Raw genomic sequence first — 22,318 nt, 5'->3', positions numbered from 1 at the left:
CCAATGCGACCACCAAAATGAGCGCTCACTCCCCAAACCCAGGTCTCCTTCCCTTCACCCCCCTTCCCGGTCTACAAGAGCCTGTGCACCACCTCCCACCCCCACAGCTGGTCTGGGAGATCCCCAGAAACACAGCAGGTAATCGCTAGAACAGAATTCTTGGAGGAACATGGGGTCAGGGCCACCCTAAGGAGAACCCCAGGTACTGAGAGGACGGGATGACTGAGGGGGTCACAGACTGGGAACCACAAAGCTGAGAGAGTCCTGGGAGTGCCCTGGTCCAACTCCTCGCTTTACTGAGGAGGTCCTGGAGGAGTCGAGGGGCGAGGGAATTTGGTCAAGGTCACGTAGCAAATCCCTGGCAGGACAAGCATGCGGTCAACACGCACCCACAGGCAGAGAGAGCCTGCCAAGCACGTGGCTCTGCTTCTGCCACGTGTGGGGGACGACGGACGGAGGGTGGCAGAATGAGAAGGGGGAGATGGGAGCCCGCCAGGCCTCTAAGCCAGGCAGGCCCCAGTGTTTGCCATTCACACGCGGTGCAGCCTTGGGCAAGTGGAAGAATTCTCTGGGCCCCAGTCTCACCCACAGATTGGAGATAATTGCCCGGCCCTGCTCCCTTCACAGACCCGCTGGGAGGAACAAGATAATAGCTATGAAAACACTATTTGGTAAATCAAATGCATTACACACGATCGTTTACAATACCAATTGTCAGTATCGTGGTGGGTATGTTCTGCTATTACAAAAAAGAACAAGAAAACCCCAACGTGCACAAACACAAAGCCACTTTGCTTTATAAAAGGAGGGACGCTGGTCCCCTCACCTGGCCAGCTCCTGGTGCAAGCTGACCAGACCCAAAACCGGGACTGGCCGGGCTCTCTTTTCTTAGAACTGTACACACAGCGATTAAGAGCAGAGACTTAGGATTTGGGCGACCTAAACGCGAATCCCAGTTCTTTGGCATAGCTGGGTGACCTCCAGCAAGTTACCTAACCCCTCGGGGCCTCCCCTTCCTCAGATGTGCAATGGAGAGCACTCAGCACCTCCCTCAGACAGCTGTCACAGGGACCCATGAGTTACTTAGCTCAGTGCCTGGTGCACCGCAAGCAGGGGGCAGCTGCGTGTCATTAGGAATAACAAAGGGAGGGCCCTCTCACAGTCCCAGGGCCCAGGACCACTGCGCAGGGCTGGTCCTGAGGAGGCCCAGGTGTCAAGGAAACCCCGAGAGCAGGACAACAGGTGCGCTCCGGTCTGGGCCAGCCCCAAGTGCTGCCTGGCTGGAGGCTCTCACTTCAAGGGGAGGGGTCGCCCCTGGGCAGCCTCAGTCTCCCTCCCCATCATTCAGCTCGCCCTGCTGATCACCTGGCCCAAACCTGGGTGAACACACCCCTGCCCCCACGAAGGCCTGGGGGACCCCAGGGCCCGCAGACACTCACCGAGAAGGTGGTCTTGGTGACCTCCACGCTGTTGTGGGAGATGCCCCCGCTGAGGCTGCCGGGGAGGCCCCCGCCGTGCGGCTTCTTCTGGCTGGTCACCATGGTTTCCATGGAGTGGCTGCGCACGCGGATGGCCCTCTGAGGGGACAGCAGGTGAGGGAGGCCTGAGAGTTGGAGCCAGGCCTCTCCAGATGACCCCGCTGCCTCAGTGGGATCTGCAGACACACTCCAGGCTCTCCTCGCTCCTCTCTCTCGCTCTCGCTCTCTCTTTCTCTCACCCTCTCTCTCGGCAGCCCACATGCTAATCACTACAGTCTGCAGAGGACTTTCAGAGGCTCTGGACACGTGGCACTCTGCAGGCAGAGGCGAGGGAGGACACTGGACAGAGGAGTCTGAGGGGTCAGTGCCCCAGATGCCCTGCAAGGTGGACAAAGGTTGTTACCGGGAAGGAAAGTGAGGCTTGGAGAGCTTACCAAGCCTGAGCTTCCTCATCTGCAAGTCAGGAATGACATGGTCCAAGCAGCAGAAAACTAAGCATTCTCCTATATTTAAATACCGGGTATCCATTCTGCGTCACCCCAAAGTGTGCCTGCTACAACTTGGTGTATGTTCGCAGTTGGTGCACTGTGGCCAGAGCACTTCCGGGTCCGTACACTGAGCCACACCACACCCGCAGCGGCTAAAGATGAGCCCGCAGCTGGTGCCGCTGCCGACACAGCACACTCACTCTCAGACTCCAGGCTTGCGGCCTCAGAGGGCCCGGAGCTTCTCAGGCCGCGTGGAGCCCTGTGGCCACTTAGGGCCACCAAAGAACGAAGGGCCCATCTGTACACATCGCAGTGTCCAGGAGGGGACAATCAGGACAGTCACTGGTCCCGGTGCCTGCAAGGATGAGTACAGTTAAAATGAAGATTGCTGCGCCCACAGCAGGGAGAGGGCGGGGAGGTGCCGGCTGCTCTCGGACTGCTCGGCAGAGCTCTGCCGGCCACCTGTGTTGCTCTGGAACCTGACCCAAGGTTAGAGTGAGGCAGACAGATCCCACGTGGACCCGAGGGAGGATTTCCTGACACGGGAAGTCCTAGAGGCTTCCACCCACCATGTGGACGATGCTCCCTGGTTCTGAAGGCCTTCAAAGACGACAGGAGTTCTAGGGAGGGAAGTTTCTCTCCAGGATCCCCCAAACCCCACATCGTTTCCCTTTGACCAGTCATTCAGTCCCTCGATAATGCGGCCAGGTGGCCACACATACAAAGCTCTTAGCAGAGCACCCGGCACATACTAAGTACCCAATCAATGTGGCTGCTCTTCTTGTTAATAGCAAGCATTTGTCACGTGCTTCCTGTGTGCCCAGCACTGCAGAAACTGGGAGAATTGTAGGAGGGGAGTCAAAGACGTAGGAGAGATGGCCCCTGCCTCCAAGGAGTGTACAGTCAGCAGGGAAACAAAACATCCCTAAACTTAGGGCAATGGAAAAGGCCCAGAGCCGCTGTGTTAACCAGCTGTCCAGGTCCCCACGGCCTCAGAGCCACATGCAAAGACTCACGGATGCAGACATTACCAGTTGCTCACATACAAGTGCCATCCCCCCATGTTCCTTGCTGGCAGAGCCACAGTCTGGCCCAACGTCCCCTCTTCCTCCACAGGACAAAGGAGTAAATCATGACCCTCTCAGGCAGTCACATCATCCAAGCCCTTGCCAGTGGGACATGAGGGGACGTCACTGTGGGCTTCGAGGAAAGATCTCCTCTGATTCCCAAAAGAGGTGTGACACCTCTGCGCCTAGGACCGCAGCAGCCACCATGGGCTGTGAGGGGTCAAGCCTACGGGCGAAGCTAACAAGATGGGGATGGCAGAGGGGCAAGGGGATGGAACCTGCCTGCCACTGACCACGCGGAGCCATGAGCCACCTGGGCCTTCTGGTTAAGTGAGCTAGTGGATCTTCCTCATTGCGTGAGTCAGCTGAGGTGGGGAGTTCTCGGAAACCTCAGCTTCAAAACACTGATGCAGAAGGACAAAGGTGGGACACTGCCCCCATCCTCACCTGGTTCACACCCCGCGTGAACCCCATGTGTCTGTTTACACTCTCCACGTGTCCACCTACGTGGAACGGCCGCCCTTCCCTCCCTTGAAGCATTGAGTCTACAGAAAGGTCGTCCCAAGAAAGCAGCAGGAATGCTGCACCCACCCCAAATCGCAGGTCCCCCGGGAGCTCTCCCCAATGTCAGGAATTTGCCAAGCTCAGGAATGGCCGAGGACCGCACCCTGCCTGCCTTTCAATCCTGGGAAGGAAGCTGACTCAGGAAGGAGGGCCGTTTGCAAAGATGATGGTCCTGGAGGCGAGCTCCCCTTGAACGAGGCAGGGAGCCCACCAGCCGTGGATCCCTGATGGCATTCATCTGGCCTGGCCTGTCTGAGCCGAAGATGCCCCCTCGAGGGACTTCAACTCTCTTTCTAGACCACAGAAGAGCGTCACCTAGCAACATGGATAAACAGCCAGCACCTTCTCTTCATTCCACCACCCAAAGATCAGTCAGACGTGTGCCCTTGGGAAAACTGAAGGCAGGGAAGGCGTGGCACCACTCGGAGGTGTCCTTGGATAAACAGTTTCCTTAAATGAGTCACGTGCTCCATCAACTCAACCTCATTCCATTCTGTTGGTGCCTCGTGTGTGCCGCCACCACCATCGTCATCAACTGTGATATGTCAATGAATCATTTATGTTCAGATGCTTTCTCACTGTCTCTCTGCAGAGGAGATTAAATGAGCCCTGCGTGACGGCAGCTGATCCACTGAGCTTCACACACGTGATCTTATTGCATCCTTCCAGCTCTGAGATGCAGAGAAGACAGACACAGAGAAAAGGTCCTGAAACGCAAAGGACTGCCGAGGGAGGTCACACCAAAGGTAAGAGATGGAACCAGGACCCTGGGTTCCAGATGAAAGGGTCCCAAAAACCAGCCCAGCTTGAACATATAATTCAACTGGTTGATGGACTGAGGGTGATTAGAAACCAAGTGATTTCGGCCTCCTTGACATTAGGGAGGACTCGTGTCCTCAAAAGCCGTGGTGCTGCTGAGTCAGTGAGGTAAGTCTGAGGACACAGTGGCTGGCAGGGAACTCCAGGGATGTGCGGGGCTTGACTCCTGGTTTCCCCCGGCACTTGGTATGTGAGCCTCTCTGAGACAGTCTTCTCCCCTGTATAGCGTGGTGATGGTCCCCACGTGAGCATGACACGATGGATGACCAATCCCTGGCGTGACACCTGCTTACTCAAGGTCATCTCTCCTCCCCACTCTTAGGGATGGGAAAAGAGGTGATGGCTACCTTGAAACCCTACAATGATGCTCCATTTGGACAAAATCACGCAGTGACATGGTCTAAAGAATGTCACATGTCAATCTGAGGTAGAGCTGGACACACTAGCCTTTTCAAATCGGTCAGAAGAGTCAGGTACAGGGCGAAGAAGAGGACAGAGGGCAGTGATGTGGACAGAGGGAGGCAGGAGAGAAGAGGACAGGCCCATGAAGCCTTTGCCGGGGCATCAGGAGGTCTCCAGGGACCACCTGGCCCCTCTCCCACTCAGGCCCTGCACATCCAGGCCACAGTTCATGTCCTCTCCACTTGCACCTTCCCAGGGATGGGCTGCTCACTGACTTCGTGGGCGAACACCCTGGCCTTTGAAAAGACCTTCTGCACACCACGCTGAAATCTTACCATTTCCAGATGTTGGCGCCATGGACTAGTCTGTTCCATACTTCACACAACTATCCCTATCTGTCCTCAGATGCTCTCCTCCAAGCTCATCACCTCTGGTTCTGTCCCCCACCCTGAGTCACCGCGGTTTCCCAGCCCTCAGCACACCTTGGGGGGAGTGAGAAAAGAGGGGTGGAGTCACTCCCGCATGTCTGCGTGTGTCACACCAGCTAGTGTCACAGAGGGAGCCCGTCTCCTCCGGGCCTACCCCAAGCCCCACTTCTTTACAAATGGGTTTTGTGAGCTGTTTCAATCTAACAAATTCAACTTGGGGGACTCAATGCACAAGGATAACACTAAGGGAAACGCATGCTTATCTGTACCAAGTAAGCAACAGAGGCAGGGCCGACGGAGAGAAAGATGCTAATTTCTTGCCAGCTGTGATGGCCCCCTAATCAGAAGAATCTGAGGTCAAAAACAGGGTCTTCTGCCCCTTTGGCAGCACAAATAAAGGAGGAAGGCTGATGGGAGTAGGAAATATCCCTCCATGTCTTCTTTCAGTCAGACCAGAGCTCCAATCCATGAGCTGCCCCAGCCAGGGAGGGCACTTTGCCAGAGTTACTTGCAGAGTGGCACTCTGGCCACTAGGGGTCAGAGCAGACCAGTGCATAGGCTGCCAGCCCCTCACAAGTGGAGAGACATTCACCCAATACTCCTGCTCTCCTTTGTCCCAGTTCTGGGGTTGGTGGTGACACTCTCCTCCAGCCCTCAGGGCCCCCTTCTGCATGAGGTCATCAGAGGGTTGGGCTAGCTCAGGGTTTCTCAAAATGTGGCTCCCACCTGCCTTGTGTACATATGTTGATACATCAAGTAGCATCCCTTTGCCTTTCCATTTTATTAGGGACCAACAGAAACTTCAACAGCGGGCAGTGGCTGAGCATGGCATTTGAGAACAACAGTTCAGAGATCAATATTTTTCAAATGTGAGTAATACCCAGCTGCTTGAAAAAGAAAACTATTCTGGGTGGAGGAGGGCGATGGGGGAAGGAATGCGGGACATCTGTAACACTGTCAACAATAACTAATGTATATGTTTTTCAAATAAAACTATTCTTGCAAGACTCCAAGACTATGTCCATACACCCCCAGCACCGGTGGCGCCGGCTGCACTGGCCCCTGCCTACTTACTTTTGTCTTTCGATGGTGAGTCTCACTGCCAAAGTTTAATCTCGACTGGAAATGCATTTTTTATATCATCCCCTATGTAAAAATGCAAAATGTGTAAGTGTTTGTAGAACTGGAGGATTCCCGAGAATATCCCCAAGCTTCTCAGAAGCAGGTCTAGGCGTCCATGAACTAACTGTTCTGTTTCTCATGGAAGAAACACTAAGCCGACAGCCAGTGAACTGAAGCCAGACGTGGAGAGGAGAAGAGCTACTCTAAGTGGTGTGAGGAGCCAGGAGCACAGCCTGGGGCAGCGACGGGTCTGCTTCTAGGCAGAGGGACAAAGGGTCCCTGGGCTGTAGGGGAGGGGGAACAGCCACAGAGGCAGGGATGGGTGACTGGGGTCGCTGTGAGCCCTGGGACTTCTCGATTATGTTTCTGTGTATCTGTGTGAGGAGACCTGTGACAGCAAGGAGACAGCAGGAACTTCTCCTCCTGGAACCGTTTCATGCACCACTCTTGCAAGGACTTCGTGGCAGTCCAGACGGAACGCCAAGAGGAATGCCAATGATTCTGACACCACAGCACCGTCCAAGGTGCCTGGGAAGAAATAGCGAAACTAAAGACAGTTTCCTGAGCTGGGGCAGACCACAGCCTGGGACACCCACCGAAGGCAGTGATGGAACGCATAGGGCAAAGAGCTCGTGCCCCGACAGGAGGAGGAAACAAAGCAACTCATATCCGGCAGAGCTGGGAAGGTGTGCTTTGGGCGACTGACCGTGATGGCCCCTCCCTCACCCCACAGTGCCCCTCGGACATGGGCATGGAAGCAGAAGGTAGAAGGGACTTGTCCTCAGCCCACAGTTGGAAGGAGTTAGGGTTGAAGAGAAAACTTCCCTGGATTACTGGATCAGAGACAAGGAATGGGCAAGGCCTGAAGATCTCCCTCCCCGTAGTCAAGCCACTGGAGTCGGCCCAGAGGCAGGGGACTGGGAAATGGCCTCGCGTCACTGTCCTTTAGACCCGCAACCTGAGGTCGCTGCCGGGCCGTTTTATCCGCTGGGCACCGTGGGCATGGTGTCCACGGCCTGCAGGAGTTGACAGGTTACAGAAATATTTGAAAACTGAAAAAACTATTGTTAACTCCAAAAGGCAGAGAGAAACCTGCAAAACGGAAAGCAGCAAATCACTAGATGTCTGCAGTCAGCGACAGCTCGAGTCATGAATAAATTACATCTGCTATGGAGCCCAGAGCATTTGACATGCTTACCAGGATGTGGGCGGAGCCCACGGAGGTGTTCCTAGTTACCTGGTCTCCCATTCACCCCTCCCTCTGCAGGGCTAGCTGCCCTGGCTCCCTCTCCTCCCCCCTCATCATCTCCCCCATCCCCCTTTCCTCTGAATCTCCATTTCTCCCTTTTCACCCTGGCCACCACTGTCCATCAGGGCTGAGACAGATGTCCCAGGAATCTCCCACCAGCCTGGACATGCAGTTCGGCTCCTGCCTGCACCCGCGTGAGGAATCTCGGCAGCTGGCCCTTGGGGCCAGCAGGCCCTGCCCTGTGCTCTGTGCCACTGCCTGGCAGGGGGGCAGACCCCAGGCTTGCCGGGGCCAGGCTAGTGGGTGGAATCTTAACTGAGTTGGGACCCAGAGGCGGTGTCATGTGGCAATTGGGAACACACGCTTCGGAATCTGCCAGACACAGCTTTGATTCCTGAATCTGTTGGGTGACTTGGAACAAATTATCCTGTTTCTTCGGGTCTCCGTTTTCTCATATGCAAAATTACACTCCTAATTATTGAAACTGAGTATCAGTGATTCTGCCCATAATCCCAGCCTTGCACCGGGCATAGGGAGCAGCCATGAGAGTTTAGAGGGATAATGGGTGTTAAGCTTTCACTTTACAGGGCAAAGCTAACAGTGCACATGTTCACCAGGCATTGACTGTATTCCGGGCCATGCGACCTCTTCGGACTATTTCCATGAATTCTCCCAACAATGCCAAGACACAGGTCCCGTTGATCATCCCTGTGTTGTTAATGTAGCTCAGAGACTTGAAAGACTGTGCCCAGGATCACACAGCTGGGATTCTAATACAGGCAGGTCCAACCCCAACCACACACACTGTCCCCAAAACGGTAGCTTTATAAATCCTTCTGCCACGGGCAATCAACAGAACATTGACTAAGAACCAGAAAACCCGGGTTTGAAATAAGGCTTTACCTCTGAGCGGGTGTGAGGTTTTTTTGTGTGTTTTTTAAAATATGTTTTTATTGATTTCAGAGAGGAAGGGAGAGGGAGAAAGAGATAGAAACATCAATGATGAGAGAGAATCATCGATAGGCTGCCTCCTGCATGCCCCCTACTGGGGATCGAGCCCACAAACTGGGCATGTGCCCTCCGGACCAGGAATCGAACAATGACCTCCTGGTTCATGGGTCAACACTCAGCCACTGAGCCATGCCGGCCGGGCAGTGGGTGTAGGTTTGAGCAGTCCTGTGGCCTCTCATCCTGTCCCCTGTGTGGAACTGGAAATATCAAGACCCGTGCTAACCGGAAAGGGTAACAGCCAGGCTCAGATCAGATGCTGGACGTCAGTGCTGTGTGGACCAGCAAGCACTTGGCAAACACATGACAACGGATCTTCTTTATGCCAGGCCAGCGAAGTGGCAGTCCCAGATCCCCTTGAATACTCCCAGGGACAGGGAGCTCGCTACTTATTTTAGCAGCTCATTCTGGCTAGAAAGTCCTTCCCTTTGCAAAGTCCACAGGGACTTGCCTCTAACTCCATCACACTGGCCCTGGCCAGGTCCTCGGTGCCCTGCCAGCTGGAGAAATCCTTGCGGAACCCCACACCAGCTGCTGAAGACAGCGACGACCTGTGTCCTTGCTCCCGTCATTCTGCCCTGGGCGCCTGACCACAGAAGGAGGCAGGTGGGAGCAGGAGTGTTCTTGGTTTGCACTGGCTCCTCCCCTGCTAACTCTTCCCCCAGCCCCAGACTCCGGGCCAGCAGGAGAGGATCCAGGTCAAGACACTCACACTCACACTTCCTGATGCCCCTGTCCTCTGCCAACCCCTGCAGTGCCCCTGCTGGTCCTGCCACATCTGGCTGGCACTGGGCTCTGGGGTCAGGATCATGTGGATCTTGGACCTCTTCCCTTGTTTGTCCCGACCCTCCCGGCCACAGCAATCGGCAGCCGCCCTTGTGCCCGTACCTTGAAGGACTCCAGGAATCCCCCGTGGCCCCCATTCTCAAACTTGTCCTCTTCAGGGCTGAGTCCCAGCATGGCCTGTGTGTGGGCATGGAGCTCATCATGAAGGTTGTCCAAGAGGGCAGCCCTCGTCCGGTCCTGGGAGGGAGGAGGGTGGAGTTTGGGGAGCAGGCACTGAGGGCAGAGGGGGCTCCAGATGCCTGGATGAGGACTGCTCTTCGGGCCAAGTGCATCTTGGTGACGTTGTGGACCTCAGGCCAGGCGGGCTCCACGCTCACAAATGTCGCAATTGACACTACAGCTCAATGCCCAGCCCTCTGCTCTCTTCCCTCTGCCCCTTCTCCGTGGGCCGCCCCACCCTCCCAGCTCTACCTGACTCCTGGCCCAGCCCAGATCTCTACCCCAAGCTCCACATCCATATACCACTGCCCACTGCTCCTCTCCATCCAGATGTTCCTCCAGAGCCATCCATACAACCTCCAGGGGGCGCCATGCACCCAGATCGGGACTGGCCCTTTCAGTAACCCAGCCTGTGCAGGCACCTCCAGATCAGCAGTCCCTAGCACAGCTACCTCCCACAGGTGGGGGTGTCTCCGTGGTGCCAGCAGGCCAGTCAGCACTCACCTGTATACACAGGGCCACCTCCAGACATGCTTCTGTTGCTTCAGGAGCCCCCCTCCTTGAGATCCCATCATCCCGGTGGGTCACTCCACCTCCTACCACAGTCTCCGACTAACCCCCCAATCAGGCCACAATCTTTAGGGACAAATTAGGCAACTGTCTCCAAAATCTTCTTCTGTTCCACCTGCAGGAAACTCGGTACTTGTCCATGAGGTTGCCTCCTCCACCTCCTACTCTCACCATTTCATTAGCACCTCAGTGCTGAGACCATCACCTCCCTCCACTTCAGGGACATCCTGTCCTCATCATACTCCGCAGCTTGTCATCATTTAGGACATGTCTGACTTCTCCCCGCCTATGCCTCACTCTCCCCTTACTATGGTCCATTCCCTTCCCCTTCTCATTCCACCCGCTCTCAAACTCAGGAACATCTGCTTCCCCTCTCTCCTCCTCACCAGGACTGCTCAGGAACTATCATGCCTGGAACCATCATGCCAGGGCTCCCAGAGCTGGTGTCTGACTTGCTCTCTGCTCAGCCATCCCTGTTCCTGTCCTGGGAACCAACCTCCTGATGATCCCAGTAATTGCAACCCCACCCCCACATCCCTGACTGTATCCTGACTCAATTCTGTTTTTCTAATTCTTCACTCTGCCTGAAATGTCTCTCAATGCCTGGCTTACCTGGTTAACATCCTATATCTCCACAGACTAGAAATGGCAAGTTCTCTTTAGGGACTCTCTTTGGAAGTGGATACACAATACTTCTCCATAGAGAAATGTCCTCTTCCTGTCACCCTAAGCCCACTTGTGCTATGGGAACCACATGGCATCATTGTCCTCATATATCTGTATTCCAATGAGAATGGTGATGGAAAAGACTTTACCATCACTCGTCTCTAGTACTTAGCAGTTCCAGCACACAGGACTTACTCTAAAACCATTTTTTGTTAAAATGTATTTGTTCAAATTCTGGTCCATCCCATCTACTGTTACCAGCAATCCTAAATGTAAAAAGGCCCATGGCCTCTAAGGTAGACCTAGCCTCCCTTTACTTCTCCAGCCTTTGTTTAATCTCACAATGCTTCCCTCAATTGCCATGGTGCATCAAAAAGCAGGATACAGTGGGTAGACAAATCCTTATTCATCTTCTGATTTGCTTTAGGAATCCCATCCTAAGGAGCCTTGTGTGATCCCCAGACGGGCTCGTGTTCTCAATGCTTGTGGTACCCGGTCAACCCTAGGACTCATCACACCCCACTAGAATTTCCTTAATATCCCTGTCAGCCCAGAGAGGTGCTCAAATTGAGGGCATGGACTGTGTGCCTGGTCCAAAGCTTATTCCCATTTGTTCTGAGACATTGCAGCTTTTTGCAGGGCAAGGAGCCTAAAAGGGTGTTAGTCCCATCTCTACAGGGTGGTTTGGAGCACTGAAGAGGATTGGTGTAAAGGGAGAAGCCAGGCTGTCTCCACAACCTTGTTCAGCCTTGGGGCGTGAGAAATAATTGCCTCTGGGATCTGGTGAGATGCAAGAGCCTCAGGAAAAAGCCCAGCTGAACCAGAGCTCAGGGGCTGAGGGCGGAGAGAGGCTCTGACCCCAGAAGAGATTTGGAAGCAGTGCCTGTGGAGTAGATGAGTGTGGACCCCGTGTCCTGGGACATTCCCTGTCCCCTCTTCAGTGCTATGGGCCAACAGAGGAGATGCTCAGAATGCTGTTCCGTGCAAGTGGAGCAGGGTGGAGTTTCTGTCCAGGTGCAGGTGGCAGTCAGTGTTCAGGAACTGCTTGCTGCTGGTTAAACCCTACAGCATTCTGCAACGTGGACGCCAGGGGACCATATTTTGCCCATGTACTGTTGGGAGATGAAGTCAAACAAAATGTGGGTTCCCAGGGGCAGCCCTGACATAAAGGGTCCCTGCCCCAATGCTCATCAGTCAATTTCCCCCAAAGTCCCATTGTCCTGGGCCTCAAGAACATCACATTTGTAGAGCAGATGCTTCCTGAGAGACTAATTATTCCCAACCTATAAGTCATAGTAACACGCTGGAGGCCCAGAAGAAACAGACTTGCTCAAGGCTCTGAAGGTTTATAAAGTTAAATTTTATAGAATCTAAATTAAATTTATGTTTAAGAATATTTCATTACATTTTCTTTAAAATAGACTGTAGATTACTCAATAGTATGAGAAAAATAGAGTAACATTGTTAGCATATATAAAATAGACACAAATATTTTAAAACTGTATCTATAGGGCTTGTAGGAGCCCCATCTGCCATGGCAGCTGACATGCGCTCTGGCCCAGGATCTGGGACCACAGGCTTCCCAGGAGCTGAGGTGAGTTGCCCACAAGCTGCAGGTGGTTCCACATCTGGAAGTTCAGTGACGGCTGTGCCTGGAGCCTGCTCTGGCTCTGGAGAGGGCACTAGAGTTGGCATTTCCTCTTTAGGTGTTTCTTCATCTTGCTCTGAGCTGCTTCTGTAGATACAAGAAGAGAACATGTTACCACCATAACTGCCTTTTTTGTGTCTTTCTAGGAAGGGAACCTCCCATCTCCATCACTGAAGTCTCAGTTCAAGCCCCCACCCCAGGAAGTCCTCCAGACTGCAGGCCACAGTCCCTGACCTGAGCGATTCTGTGCTCCTGCCTAACCCAGCCTCTGGGAGTTCTTTCCTCTGTGGCCCAGCCCCATCCCCGCTCCATTCACCCACACTTCCCAAATCCACATGCACAGCTCTCTTTGACTCCCTCCCTTTTTTCTAGGAGAAGCCCTCACACCTCTGCCATCTTGCAGAAATCCCACCATATGTGGGAACCAGGGTGTTGCCACCTTCTCCAAGTCACAGTCCCCATACTCTCCTTAAGGCTCTGATCCAAAGCCCATTCACTTTTTCTGCTGGTCCAGAGACCCACTTTCTGCTTCAAAATATGAGAAGATGCGGGGATACTTCGAGGAAGAAGTCACATTGACTGTCCTGTGGACGCTACCTGCCTGTGCAGCCTAGTGTGACTGAGTCACTCCTGACTAGAAGGAAGCGCTGGAGTGCAGTCTGGGGACAGGGCATTTGCTGAATGAATGAGCCCAAACCAGCCTCATCTCAGATAGATGGGTGAGCCTGGGGTCCCATTTCTCACCCCTAGGATTTCTAATCGACTTGACCCACTACAGGGATGCATAATGGAATCTCCAATCTCTTTATCACAAGAGAAAATAGCTTAGCCTAAGGCCTGAGGAGAATCACAAATAAGGCAGAAGCTTCTTTAAGAAGAAAATGGCCAATTAGAACAACCATAGCCCCTCCAGCCACCTCTCCAGTGTCCAGGCACCCAGAGGGCCTTTTCCCAGGAGGAACCACCCCCCTACCCCCCTGAGTCCCTACAATAACCCTATGAGGCTGGGCCTAGGCTCTCCCCATGTTCAGAGAAACAAACACTCAGAAAGATGTAGTGACCTGAAGACTCACAGCAAGCAGGTGGCTGAGTGGCCACTGTGCTGTGGAGGGGCAGGGCTCACCTGGTACATGGTTGGTCCCACACACGTTGGTTAGTAGCAAATGTTCTGTATTAACACAGAAGGGTGGGTGGGGACGATGGTGGGGCCGCTGCCCAGGAAGCTGGGCACCAAGTACTTGATCAGTTTGCCCAGTCACTGTTCCTGGGCAGCCTGCACTGTACATCCTTCTATTTTATTTTATTTTTGCCCTGTAAGGGTCAAGTTTATTTGGAAGCCTGAGTGAGTGGTGTTGGGGTCAATATGAAGGCCCAGGGTTGGGATGTCTGGCCTCCATGTTGGGCTCAGGATGCCCCCCAGGGAGGCCAGTCCTTGGCCTCTGGCCACCCAGCTCTGAGTCTGGGTACAGGATGGAGCCAGCTCCCTGGGAAGCAGAGTCCTGGTTCCAGGGAGGGCAGGTGGAGAAGGTGAGGACAGTTCTCCCTACGTGGGTCAGGGTCCAGAAAAACAGACATGCTCAAAGCTCTGAGGGTTTATAGGGTTAAATTTTATAGAATCTAAATTAAGTTTATGTTTAGGAATATTTCATTAACTGTTCTCTAAATACACTCTATGTTACTAAATATCATAAAAAATACAGTGAAATTGTAAACACATGTAACATGAACACAAAACGTTTAACACTACATCTAAATGGGGGTGGGGGTGCCCTTTCTTCCATGGCAGTTGACAATCGCTGTGGCCTGGGTTCTGGCACCACAGGCCTCACAGAAGTTGGGTGAGTTTCTCAAATGCTGCAGGTGGTTCTTCTGCCTCTAGAAGTTCAGTGAAAGCTTGGCCTGGATCCGGCTCTGGCTCTGGAGAGGCCACTTGGGTGGCGTTGCCTCTTGAGGGTTTTCCTGATGTTGCTCTGGAACGGGTTCTGTAGATCCAAGAAGAGGACATGTTACCACCCTCACTGCCTTTTGTGTGCCTTCCAAAGGCACACTCACCCACACCACACAACCTCCAGAGGCCTCTTCCTCCTCCTGTCTCGGCCTCAGTGGGCTCAGGTGCTCCCAATGTGACTGGAGGTACTGGGCCTGGTTTGGTAGGTTGAGGACTGGAAAGTTGAGCCCTATGGAGGCCAACAGCATCATCAGGCTGGGAAATTCTGGAGGTGCTGGTCCAGCCAGATGCCTAGCGTGCAGGAGATGGCCCTGGGGAGAGAGAGAGGTGGGCAGCAGAGTCTGAGGTGTGCCCATTCCTTCCACACGGCCCTCCCAGAGGTCCTTTGCCTCCTGCTCCTGCCCACCCAGAAGCCAGACCGACTCCTTGTCCACCTTCAGTCTGGCAGTCCTGGCAGAGACGCGCCTGGTCACCCAGGAGGCGCTGGCAGAAAGCACTCCTAACTGACAGCTCTGGATCAATGAGGGAACCACCTGTCCCCTTCTTCAAAGGAACCTGACATGGTCTCTCAGAGTCCCTGTTCCCTCCCATTAGGACTGAGAGGGCTGGTGTCCACCTTGTTCATGTCATTCAATGGCACAGAGTAGGTGCTTCAGGAATACTGACCAATGAGCGAACGAACGAACCCCAGGGCCTTCCTATCACCTCAAACTTTGGCTCCTGCACCTACATTCTGCATAATTCACTAGCTGTGCTGTGTGGTTCTTTGCCTCCCACTGAAACTGAACTCCCACCTGCTGGGGTACACCTGACAAGCTGCCACTGAGAAGGTTCTACCAGATTAGTGAGCAAAATCCCGGGATAGGGGTGCAGGCAGGGCTGGTATTAGGAGCAGAAGGGTATGAATTTTCTGAGGGTCTGACTCTCTCAGTGAGCTCCCACTGCTCGCCCACACCACCCATATCCACATGCACAGCTCTCTGATTCATGTCCTTTTTTCTAGGAGAAGCCCTCAGACCTCTGCCCTCTTGCAGAAATCCCACCATGTGTGGGATCCAGGGTTCTGCCAGAACCTTGAATTCACAGTCCGCATACTCCCCTCCTGGCTCTGACCCAAAACTGACTCACGTTTTCTGCTGGAACAGAGGTTCACCTTCCTCTTCACAAGACAGGAAGATGCAGCCACAGGTAGAAGAGGCCAGGAGGACGTCACATCGGCTGTCCTGTGGACACCACGAGCCTGTGCAGCCTAGTGTGACTGAATCGCTCCTGACTAGAAGGAAGCTCTGGAGTGCAGGCTTAGGATCTGCTCTGTGCACTGGATTATGGTCAGTGCCTAGAGATGAGTCTGTACCTGGCTGGGCTTCTAATATTTTTGCTGAATGAATGAGCCCAAACCAGCCCCATCTCAGATAGCTGGGTGACCCTGGGGCCCCACTACTCACCTCTGGCATCTCTGATCTGGAGTCACCTGGGACAGGGACCCCTAATGGGATCTCCAATCTCTTTATGAAATGAGAAAAGAGCTTAGCCCAAGGCCCCAAAGAGAATCACAAATTTGGCAGAGGCTTCCTCAACAGGAAGAGGAAATGACCAACTGGCTCAATCACAGCCCCTCCAGCAGACCTCTCCACTGTCTAGGCACCCAGAGAAAACTTACCTGTAGGACCCCAGCCAGTCCCTACAATAACCCTATGAGCTGGCTCCCGGGATCACCGAGGGTTCAGAGGAACAAACACTCAGGGAGTGCAGTGACCTGAAGGCAAACAGCCAACAGGTGGCCTGGTGACCATGTGCTCTGGAGGGAGAGGGGCTCACCTGGTAAATAATTGGTCCCACAGCTGTTGGGTGGTGGCAAATGTTCTGTAGTAACAGACAGGAATGAAGGTGGGTTCCCTGCTCAGGAATTCGACCACTTTGTCCAGACAGTGTGCCGGGGCGATGCGCACCATACAGGTCTTTTTTTTTTCTCCCTGTGAGGCCGAATTTCATTGCGAAACTCCAGTATGTGGTACTAGGGTCAGTTGGCTGGTTGGCAGCTGGATCCTAAGGTTAAGCTGACTGGCCTCAGTGTTCTGCTCAGATGCCCGCAATCAGAGACCAGCCCTTGACCTCTTGCCACCCAGCTCTGAGTCTGGGCACAGGCTGGAGCTGGCTCCCAGGGAAGTAGAGTCCTGGCTTCCAGGAAGGGCAGGTCTTCAAGGCCAGAACCTTCTCGCTAGGAATGTTGGGCATCCTGAGGCCAAAACACATCTCCCATGATTCTCCAGCTCAACACTGCCCTCCTGACTCCCACCTGCCAGAACGTTCTGGTTATTGAACAGAGCAGTGAGGAGCTCCCAGTGAGGGGCAACCCCCTTAGGTTCCAGGCTGTGAGAGCATTCAAACCCAAAAAGGTTTCCCTTTGGTTTCCAGGGTCTGTGTCTGTAGTAAACTGAACTGTTCACAGAAAAGCAGCTGGGTCCTTCTGGGCAAGGCCAAGGCAGGGTGAAGGGCAGGGGGAAGGGCAGGGCTAGAAGGTGGAACTGGAGTGTCCAAAGATGCAGACGGGGAAGTGCTTGACGTGGGAGGACCACTGGGCTGCCAGCTGGAGAAATGTCACGTCGTTCCACTCCACATCGTCGATGATGACCGGCAGCATGTTCTGCTGGTGCTTGGCCTTGCAAACCAGGCGACGGATGCCCTTGATGCACTGGCTATTGGACTCCACATCCTCGTCCTTGGTTTCCTTGGGCGCCTTCTTTTTTTTCTCCTTGGTGACCACTGTCATGGACATGGCAGGTGTTGCTGTGGCCTTGCCACTGCTGTGCAGCCTGCTGACCTGGACAGACTGGAAAAAGCACTTGAGTGTGTTTTTGGCGGTAGGCAGGTCTTTCTTCTCCACGACTCTCTTTGTGTGTATTGGCTGGGCTGCCGTCCAGTAATCCACCTGCAGCTCCATCATCTCTGCATGGACACTCTGGCTGCGGGAGGACAGGCCCCCACTCGTTGTCGGGGGAGAGAGTGTGTTGGATGAGGCCTTCCTGGCAGGGGTCGGAAACTCACTGGAGCATGAGGGGGCCGCATCACCTGAGTCTCCTGACATGGATGAAGATGGTTCCACTCTTCCAACCTTCACTGCCCCCACAAAGGGGATGAACTTCTTTGAGGACTTCTCGTTGGGGCGCTGCTGCTTAGACATGAGCATGGCCTCTGCGATGGGCAGCTGGTAGACACAGTTGGCCCCCACGACGTATTCTGTGATTCTCGACACAACGTCCTGTGTGTCCTGCAAGGTGTTCAGAGACTCCAGGTTGTTGAACATGTCCCACCAGTACAGGTCATGGAAGAAGTTGTAGTAGCGGCAATCCATGGAGCCCAGGTAGCTGGCCAAGGGGTGGGAACCCAGTGGGATGACCAGGAAGTGCATGTAGTCTAGCCATTGGGGTGGCTGGTGGGACAGCTGCTCCACGAAGACCCCCAGCACAGCGCTGAAGTAGGGCTGTGCTCCTGCCACCGCGATCTTCACAGGCGACAGAGCCTGGGAATTGCAGTTGCAGTATCTCTGCATCCAGGAGACGATGATGCTGAAGGCCTCCTGGACGTCATCTGTGGAGCAAGTGCACACCACGGGCAGCGTGTGCCCCTGCAGGATGTCCGAAAGTAACTGGCCCTGCCATTCTGAGATGTTAACCAGGATGATGTTCTCAGGCAGCTTATCGTGGGAAATGAGGATGTTGTTTAGCTGGTCACACACGGGCTTCCTGGGGATCTGCTGCTGTCTCTGTGGTTCTGGGTCCTCGTTGTCCGGTCTGTTGCACCACTCATTCAGGGATGTGCTGCAGCCCCGGTGGCCAGACTGCTTCCTCTTGGACCTCCTGGAGGGGATGCCTAGAGACTTGGTGAAGCGCACTATGGATGGCAGCTTCCTGGTGAACCAACCCCGGGCGGAGGACTCTGCCTCCCGGCTGTCCTCCAGCTGTGCCAGCTGCTCCCCAGGGGAGCGAATTCTATGGGCCATTGAGTCAGAGCCACTATCACTTGACGTGCTGTCAAAGTATCGCCTGAGCTTGGGCTTTGGGGTGCTGGGGACGCTGATATCGTTCTCCATGTACAGGCTACTCTCGCTTGAGCTCTCCACAATGTCATACCGACGGTCCAGGGCCTTCTCCACTTTGGGGACATGTCTCACAAGGGCCTGTTCTGAGGACGCGACCTTCTCCGACACTTGGGCCATGAGCATAGATGCCACGGCTTTCTGGTGGTAATTCTGTTGCCAGGTCATGCACCTCCTTCTTACTATCAGGTTCCCTTCCTCAAAGTTCTTCTCCTGGGACTGCCTGTGGGCAGCACTGTAGCTGGCCACCTGGTGAAAGAATCTCTCAGACTGGCCGGCAGAGTCGGTAGGCGAGGTCTGGGCCGTGGTGCTGGCCTGCCTGGCACTGGCCTCATGATCGATGGGCTGGCTGGACAGGGAGGCCATCCGGATCTTGTCCACCTTAGTGGTGGGTGTGCTGTAGGCCACAAATTTGGAGTCACTGTGGCTTGGCTGCTTGCCTCCCGGGGAGCACGTGTTCTCAGGCAGGTGGGCCAGACTCAGAGGTTCCTTTCGGATCCTGGCGCTGTGGAGGCCCCACATCTCCATCTGCAAGCTAGAGTCTGACAGGCCTTCGATGCATGGCCTGAGCTTGGGATTGGGGCTGCTGAGGACACTGTGATTGTCCTTCATGTCTGGGCCGCTAGACAGGCCTTTGAAGTATGGCCTGAGCTTAGGTGTGGGAGTGCTGAGGACGCTGTCATCGTCCTCAATGTCTGGGCCACTGTCACTGGGGTTCTCCAGCATGTCATACAGGAGGTCCAGGTCCTCCTCCACCTCCGGGACATGCTCCCCATGGTCCTGCTCAGGGTCCAGGACCTCCTCCAACACTTGGACTGTGTGCAGCCATAACAGGACTTTCTGGTGGTAGTTCTGTTGCCCGGTCATGGTCCTCTCTCTCACTACCGGATTCCCCTCATTGAAGTCATCCTCCTCCTGGTCCTGCCTGTGGGCATCATTGGAGCTGGCCTCCAGCTTGGAGAAGAAGTCCTCACACTTGCACTCAGAGTAGTTATCCGAGGACTCAGCCTTGGGACTGGCTTGCCTGGCGCTGTCCTCATGGTCGATGGGCGGCCTGGACAGGGAGGCCATCCGGATCTTGTCCACCTTGCTGGTGGGTGTGCTATAGGACACAAATGCATTGTCACTCTCACATGGCTGCTTGCCTCCCAAGGCCCACGCATTCTCTGGCATTTGGGCCAGACTCAGAGGCTCCGTTTGGGTCATGTCACTGTGGCTGCCCCACATCTCCGTCTGCGAGCTAGAGTCTGACGGGCCTTCAAAGTATGGCCTGAGCTTGGGCCTGGGGATGCTGAGGACGCTCTCATCATCCTCCATGTATGGGTCACTTTTCCTGGGGTTCCCCATCATGTCAGACTGACGGTCCCTCTCTGACATTTTGGACCTGTGAAACAGCGCCAGGACTTTTCGCTTCAAGTTTCCTCGTATTGATCGCCGCTGCTTCTTTGGCTTCCCCTTCTCAAAGTCATCCTTGTGCAGGTCCTGTCTGTGCTTTCTACTGCAGCTGGCCTCCCGCTCAGAAAAGGAGCTCTCATCCTGCCCGCCGGTGTAGTTACCTGCGGACTTGGCCTTCGGGCTGGCCTGCATGGCAACGTCCTCATGTTCGATGGGCTGACTGCACAGGGAGGAGATCCAGATCTTGGCCACCTTGGTGGAGGACTGCTTGACACTGCTGTAGAGGCTCAGCATCTGGCCACACTTGGGGTTTTGCTGCATGACCTCAGCCATGTGGATGGCGCCCGTGGCCAGTGTCTTGTAGCGCACGGCAGTCCTGTTCTTATAACGCTTCCTCTGCTGCAGCATGACCTGTAGCTTGTTGCCTTCTCCCTTGAGGAAGTGGGAGTACTGCAGGGAGAAGGTCAGTGCCAGGCCGGTCTCCACTGGTCCACTGGGAGGCAGCACAATCTCTTGGGACCTCAGGATGCCCTTGGAGTCCTGCATCTTCACAGAAATCACCACAGAGTTGAGGTCTTTTGCCAGCTCCTTGAAGATCACTAGCTTCTTTAAAGTGAGACTGCACCACCTGGGCACGCAGCCGGGTCTGGAGCAGTCCACCGCCCAGATGGCGAACAGCTTCTGGGGTACCTGTGTTTTGAGCACAGTGGATGTGCTGGCCAGGCCCACAGTTCGTGAGGAAGCTGCAGCTGCTGGCACCTTACTGGTCCTTTTCCTACTCAGAGTTGATGGTTTGTCCTCCTGTGGTGGGACAGAGGAGGGACATGATTGGTGACAAGAGGTGGGGCATAAGTGATCGAGTGTGGTGACACAAAAAGTGGCCACTCGCTAACCTGTGATTAGGTCAGGGAAGGCCTGGGTGGTGGTCTTTTAAACTCAGAGACCTGAAGTTGTCACAAAGGATGTCCTAAAGTTAAAACTTTTTAACTAAAAGCAATTTATGGTGGGTCGCCATGTGCTAGGCTGGAATCCTCTCTTAAAAAAAGTCAATCTTTACCTTCACTGAACATGCCTTTAACTTAAATGAACATAGCTTTAGAATGTCAAAGGAATTTTCCTTGTTCTGGACACTCTGTGCTCTGTGGAGACCACAAATCCCCTCATTGTTTTTGAGTTCATTGTTGGCTGTTCTATCCTATATCCACCTATGGAAAGAAGTATGTGTCTATCATTTTACTTTTTATCCAATCTATCACCAATGGATTTCATGCAACCCACATACATCTCCACTTTTGACTGTAATATCTAAAATAAGGTGAAAACTGCCATTCTCCAGAGCATTATTTCAATCCATTGAGATTTTGCTTCAAGGCAATTGACAGTTTGGCTCAGATAAAATCGCAACAATCGTTCACAGTTTTGACTGCTTCTTACATTGACGTTTACTTGGCACAATACAGCAGGATCCCAGAAAAGCTTGCCCAGCACCACCCTGCAGACCTACACCTGGTGCTGGGATGCAGCAAAGGGCCCATTGACCCACCAGTTCCCTGCCCGTTGGGTGAACTTGTGTGAGTTGTCTCTTGGATCCAGGCCCTTCCTTGCTTGTGCTGCTGACTTTATTTGAGCCATATTTTTGAATACTCTTGGTGGAACTAAGGATAATGGTTGACAGATCCCAGGCTAAGGAGAGACAGGATAAAAAATGGGCCTGGTTCTGTTTTCTATTGGAATTGCCTTTTGAGAGACTGGGGAAAACACCTTGGCTGTATAAATGAGAGCTGATCTGGTTCACCTAGGAAGAACAGCCTCCTTGCTACACGAATTTCAGGTGTTCTTAGACAACTGAGGATCTTTGCAGATGTGTCAGAGGTCATTCCTCACAACATGCCCGAGCCCCGTAGGGAAACTCCAACACAACTGTAACTAAACCAACTCGCTCTTCACGGGGAGCACTAATAAGGTGTGGTCCATCTGCACTGGTAGCCCTTCTGGTTGTTTTACACAGCAGGGAGAGAAACCGAGGCACAGAAGAGGGTTGAATGAGACTCTAGGGGATGAGCATCGTGCAGCTCAACCCACAAAGCAACACACTTCAACCCACTACATCACACCCTCAAAAATGTGCTGAGACTCTGCAGACACCAAACAACAATAAAAACAACAGCAGCAAACAAACCTCTAGTTAACATGGGAAGTTGTGCCTCCACGGCTGGGAACTCCCAGACTCCAGCCCTCATTAATAGCCCTGATAGGGAGCCTTGACTTGCAAGTGCTTTACAGAAATAGGAAGATTTATCTAGAAAATAGCAACTATAAAGTGACCAATACACAGTTGTCTTTGCGTGCCTAAGTTAATTTTTCG

The 22,318-nt window shown here is 53.7% G+C and overlaps 1 pseudogene across 1 annotated transcript in view; it reads right to left on the bottom strand.

Moving 5' to 3' along the window:
* LOC308252552 (phosphofurin acidic cluster sorting protein 2-like) overlaps nucleotides 1-22,318 on the bottom strand; it is an 80,765-nt pseudogene that overhangs the window by 46,718 nt on the left and 11,729 nt on the right. The window contains exon 2 of the transcript in view: nucleotides 20,405-20,643. The product of the transcript in view is annotated as a phosphofurin acidic cluster sorting protein 2-like (transcript). The remainder of the gene's footprint in view (nucleotides 1-20,404; nucleotides 20,644-22,318) is intronic.

The sequence above is a fragment of the Plecotus auritus genome, assembly GCF_963455305.1.
Source record: "Plecotus auritus genome assembly, chromosome: 7".
Classification (NCBI taxonomy): domain Eukaryota; kingdom Metazoa; phylum Chordata; class Mammalia; order Chiroptera; family Vespertilionidae; genus Plecotus; species Plecotus auritus.
The sequence above is the reverse complement of the archived record's forward strand: the minus strand, read 5'-3'. Positions and strand labels throughout refer to the sequence as shown.